Genomic DNA, 6,000 nt, shown 5'->3' on the forward strand with positions numbered 1-6,000 from the left:
GGCTCTTGTTGGGTTTTGTTTAATAGACAAGAGTCCTGTTTGTGAGGCTTAGGAGAAGCAACACTCTTACCGAGTTTTGGTGAATAGGTAAGGGGTGGGCTCTTGTCAGGTTTTGTTGAGCATACAAGAGTTGTTGTTTGTAAGTCTCAGGGAAGTAATGCTCTTACCGGATTTTGGTGAACAGGTAAGGGTGGGATTCTTGTCGGGTTTTATTGAACAGACAAGAGTTATGTTTGTGAGGCTCAGGGAAAACAACACTCTTACCGGGTTTTGGTGAGCAGGTAAGGGGCTGGCTCTTACCAGGTTTTGGTGAGCAGGCAAGGGTTGTTGTTTGTGTGTCTCAGGGTAGGCAACGCTCTTACCGGGTTTTGGTGAGCAGGTAAGGGTGATACTCTTGCTGGGTTTTGATGAGTAGGCAAGAGTTTTTTCTTACTGGTCTTAGTAGAAGTAATGCTCTTATTGGGTTTTGGTGAGCAGGTAAGGGTGGTACTCTTGTTGGGTTTTGGTGAGCAGGCAAGGATAGTTTCTTATAAGACATAAGAAAAGTAATGGTTTTATTGGGTTTTGGCGAGCAGGTAAGGGGTATTACTTGTCTTTCCCGATGTGTTAGTGCACAAGGGGAGAGGTTCTTTCCAAGAAGCGTTGGTGCGCAGGGAAAGGAACTTGTGATCTGGAAGTATTAAGAACAAAAAATGTCTTGGTAAAGTGATGAGGGTACACACTCATGACTATATCTGAGATAGTTTCCTTTCTTAATTCAAAAAGTTTTGGTAAAAGAGAGAAAAGTGATAGGTTGAGTTTGTCTCCTATACCTTTCTTGTTAGGTTTTCGTTTGTTTTGTGATATGTGTGTTTTTGTAGTGGCTGACTACAGAATCAATGTCAAACTTGATATGTTGTTTTGCAAGGGTTGGGTAGGACCTTTGAGAAAATCTCTTGATCGAAGATGCGAGTACGCATAAGGATATCTATGTGGGCAAGGAAAGATAAGTTGGTTGTTTGAGACTAAGAAGTGAAGTCAAAACTCAGAATCAACGCGTTTGAAGGAGGGATTTTCAAGGATAAGTTCTTGGGGCTAACACTACAAGTTTGGTAAGAGGAATTAAATTTAAAAGTTAGAACAAGGAGATGTGTCAGCACAGGTGTGTGCCGTAGAGTGGAAGAGTTAAATTGATACTACAACTTAATATAGGGCTAAGGTCGTAAGGAAAAGTGGGGAAACATATGAGGTGAAGGCTGAAATAAAAGGGTAGGGACCAAGAAGGGAGAATTTCTAGATAAAGGAAGTTGAGGCAGTCCTATCTGCATTTTTCCTGGGTGAGCTCAATTTTCGAGGACGAAAATTTTATAAGGTGGGGGGAATGTAAGACCCGTGAAATTTAAATAAATAAATAAATAATTATTTAATAAATACGGGTAGTGGAGCCTTTATGGTAGTTAATTCTGACATGTATGATGTGGAAAAGTACTTGCTCAAATGGTTGAGAGTACTTGATTGTGTGAGAGTACTTGATTGTGTGAGAGGACTTGGGTACAAATCTTATGTATGCCATTTATGTGCTATTTAATTTATTATTATTTTAAATATGTACTGGATCATGATGAATGATAATATAATCATAGAATTATATAAATTATCAAGAAACATGAATCGGTTTGATGGTTATGCATGGATTTGGCATTGGCATGGTTAGGGGTTCAATTATTGGTAGAATCAAATTAAACTTTCTTTTTGCCAAATTTATTTTTGGCATGAAATTGAAGGAACAAAAGAACCCTAGTTGTGTGAGAGAAACTAAGGAGGCTGAGAAAAGAAGTGTAAAACAACCATTGAATGATAATTATGCCTAGCTTAATGGCAAATTTCGTTTTAATCATTATGGCAATTAAAACTAGGCTTGAAACTGGGGGGTAAAGGGAAATTTAGTGAGAAAGGAGGACTCTAAGGAGACATAACTCTACTGCACCAAAAAGTGGAGATTGAGAGTGAATTGGAGAACAATTTCAGAAGATTATAAGCAAGTTGGAAGGAGTCAAGGGCTGGATTTTTGGTGCACAAAGACTTGAATAAATTCCAAGACTTAAGCAAAGAAACCAGGTTATGGGTGCTGAACTCGTAACTTATTTGTAATTGGTTAATAATGGATGTATGAAATGACTGTGCATTGTTTCTGGTTGCCAAATATCTTGAATTCTGGATTTCTGGAAAATTCCAGAAATCGCCTGGCGGCTTTGAAAGAGCCGCCTGGCGGCACATACAATTTTGCTTGTTTTCTGGGTTCCAAATGAGGAACCGCCTGGCGGTACGAGCCTGACCGCTACGTGACACATGTGCGCCAACCCAGTTTTTGGGTTTTTGATGAACTGCCTAGTGGTGATGATTACCCGTCAAGCGACACGAGTCAATTTGGCTCGATTTTAGTGTTTTGGGGTTTCTGGGTTGATTATGTTTGGGGGAAAAGATGGTGCCAACTGTTTGGAAATGATTGGAAGCCCGAACTCACTGAAATATATAAAATTGAAGGTTCGATTGGGTGAAAATTGCAAGAATATAAATTTTTGGGTTGATGAATTGGGGATTTCTTAGTCACACTAACTTAAGTGGTAAGGTTAGTGGAATTTCGTATATGAAGGAGTCTTATGAAGGAATAGTGAATGTAAACACGTGAATGCAGCTTATTGGATCATAAATCGAGTGGAAGAAGAATTGTAAGGGATTGGATAAGGTTTGCAAGTGCGGAGGAAGTTTTTGGGTTCTTGGAACAGCAGGAACTGCCTAGCGGCACCCAATTGGCCGCCAGGCGCCATACCAGAGGTGCGTGGTGATTTGTTCACAAAAAACATTGTTTTTTGTACTTTTTGCGCAATAGGAACCGTCGGGCGGTAGTTTAGTCCTGCCAGGCACCACCTTCCTCACTTCTAGGCGCCATGCGCCACCATTTTTTTTTTGTTTGCGCAGTTTTCGTAAACATGCATTTCTCGGTTCGTTGACAGGTGGTCCATAACATGTAGTTCTTCACTTTGAACGGTGGAGATTTGATTTGGAAGTCAGTAGCTAGAGATATACGTTACTCAATATTGCTGATTTCTGAGTCTTTAGAATACATGAATAAGTTATTGATAATTTCAAGTAACTTATAATGAAGCATGATTGAGTTATGTGGTAAGTCTCTATCAATTTGAATGTCTCTTTGGGTTAGTCACATGTTGAGAATTGATTATTGGTGAATGAATCTGTGTCAATATTAATTTGCATTGGTGCATGGGATCATGTGCTTAAATTGTTAGAGTGTTGCTGCTTATATTTGTTTGAGCATGCATTATTCATAAGTTAGAATTGAATGCTAGCATGGTTTAAAAGGGGGAATATATATATATATATATATATATATATATATATATATATATATATATATATATATGAAATGTGAATGGACTGTTTTTACTTGTTTTGACCGTCAAGCGATGGCTACAAAACCAGTAGAGAATTGAAGCATGTAGCATTTGGCGATAAGGGTTGTCCCGCCAGGCGATCCTTGTAGAAATAGTTACATCAGAGGCGCTTGGCGCCTGGCGGCACATGTCCCCCACTAGGCGGTCTAGAAGCCTTTTGCGCCTGGCGACTCGTGTGGAGCGCCAAACGATTTTTGATGAAGTAGACATTGTGTTTTGCTTGCTTTGGATGTGCGTGGTCTACGAGACTTTGGGCGATATCTCAAGGGTTAGATGCTGGAGTATTCCTGGAGTTATGGCTCAGGATGGAGGGTAATACGAGCATTCTTTGAGTTGTGGATCGGAATAGCGAGTGTTCCCGTATGTGTTCTACAAGTGGTGGCTTGTAGGTTGGACAACAATGATAGCTTGAGATTATCAACCAAAGACGTAGAACATGGATTACATGGTGGTGGCCATGTGTGATGAGACCAAAGGATGGAGTTCCTTTAATGTGTGTGTTTTGTTATATAAATTGTTGTATATGTTTATATTCCTTTAGCTCACCCTATCTGTATGTGTTTGGCTATGATCATGTACGCGGTATAGGGAGCAGATGATGTTGCAAGTGGTACTGGTGGAGTGTAGAGCCGGAGCGTGGGCTAGTTGGGAAACTTTATGGCAGCATTTTATCATTTTTATGAGTTTTAAGGATTTTTCTGTAATCATTTGAATTACAGAACTTGGCTTTAAAATGAGACTGAGTTGATAATGTATTGTGTTTAATAAATATTTGGATTGGATTTGGTTTTTTCAGTGTAATAAAGTTTTAAATTCCCGCCAATATCGTTGTTCAGTCGCAGGCTTGTAATTTGAATTATCTCAGTTCATCTTTTTGGTAGAGCTGCAACTTTTGGGGCTTAGCACCAACTTCTAAATTTCCTTCATTTTACATGCAAAAACAATATAAACATATTAAATTTCACTTTTTATGATTTAAACTCTCATCATTCTTCATTTATATGCAATTAGGGTTATTTTAATGATTTTTACATTGAATAAATGCAAGTGTCTAAATGACCTGAAATTTAACTAATATTAGACACTTATCAAGTCTCCATTGCCATCTTTTATTTTAATTAGATAAATAAGGGAGGAGAATAGGCTTTTACTTAGGGAGATAATGCCCTTTTGAAGTATGTCCTGGATCAATTTGGATATAATAACTTTTTGAAAATGTTGATAGGGATAAGATTGAATAGTGGTGGGTGAGGTATAAGGAAGTAATGTGATGGTCGTGGGCTTAAGGAGGCAGCAAAACCTGAAGTTTGAAGAAAACATTTGAGTATTGGTTAATGGGTGTTTTTATAGGTGGGGAAAGGTTGGTAGAAGTTTATTCTTCGGTTTGGTATAATGGTTGTTCTATTGTTGAAGGTAACAAATGTTTGGGAGTGATTGAGCTAAAAGTTAAAAGGGGGAAAGATGCTATGGAGTTTGGGTGGAATAAGTGACAAAGTTGGTTATAGGATGTGGATTGACGTTTTAAGGAAGAGTTTCCCAAGAGTGTAATGACTGAATTCGAATGGATAAAGGAAATACCCGGAATAGCAAAATTTGTTGTAAGCCCAATGTGCATAACCATTCTATTCCCAAAACAACATCAACACCTTCAATGGGAAGAAGGTAAAAAGGAATTTGAAACAAGATAGATCAAAGATAAATATCAATTTGGGAGAAGAGGTCATCACAAGGGATTCTTTACCCATTGCCCACCATGAAAGAGAACGGAGATATAGTGATGATGGGTAGTTGCAAGTGGTGGGCTAAGCAACATTATATGATATTATTAGAGCTTCACGAATCCACTAGAATTGCCACTGGTAAATTATGTATAGAACCTTGAAATTTCAAGGTTTGTGGTGAGTGTTGTCCTGTTAATGCTTAAGGAGGTAGTTGGAAATGATAGAGTGGTTCAACATAGGTCTCTCCACTAGAAATTTCCTCTTCAATGATATTGTTGGCATCTTGATCTACTAATAAGAGAAGAAAATGCGAGGTTGCACATTTGTGGCCCTAGACAAATTTCACATCATAGTTGTAACATAATCCTAAGGCTCAACACTCTTGAAGTTGGGCTTATGTGAGGCGTTTGATGGGCAAAGGGGGTTGGTTAGTAAGGTGAGGTGAGGTATTGGCCTTTGGTGGGTTAGGTTAGGAAGGAAGGTGAAGGGGGTTGTGTATTGGTAAGGATAGGTTTTTAGAAAAATGAGGTTTGGTATTTGTCAAGTTGGCTTCAATGAGTTTGCTAAACCGATGGCTTGGGAGATTGTGGTAGGTTTTTGGATGGCTAATTCATGTCAAATGTTAGGGTTAAGACCAGATATAAAGTAATTGAGAATCATTTTAGGTGAGAGGCCTAAAATCCTATTACATAGTTTTTCAAAGTTGGCTTGGTAATCAGCCATATAGTTGTATTGGTGGAGCTTAAATAATTATGCCTAGTGATTTTTGTATGTTAATGGCCATATACATGTCTTTAGAGCTTTTGTAACCCAACTAGTAAATTGAG

Source organism: Vigna unguiculata, chromosome 8, assembly GCF_037176805.1.
Source record: "Vigna unguiculata cultivar grain cowpea cultivar isolate G323 ecotype 2 chromosome 8, ASM3717680v1, whole genome shotgun sequence".
NCBI classification, from domain to species: Eukaryota; Viridiplantae; Streptophyta; class Magnoliopsida; order Fabales; family Fabaceae; genus Vigna; species Vigna unguiculata.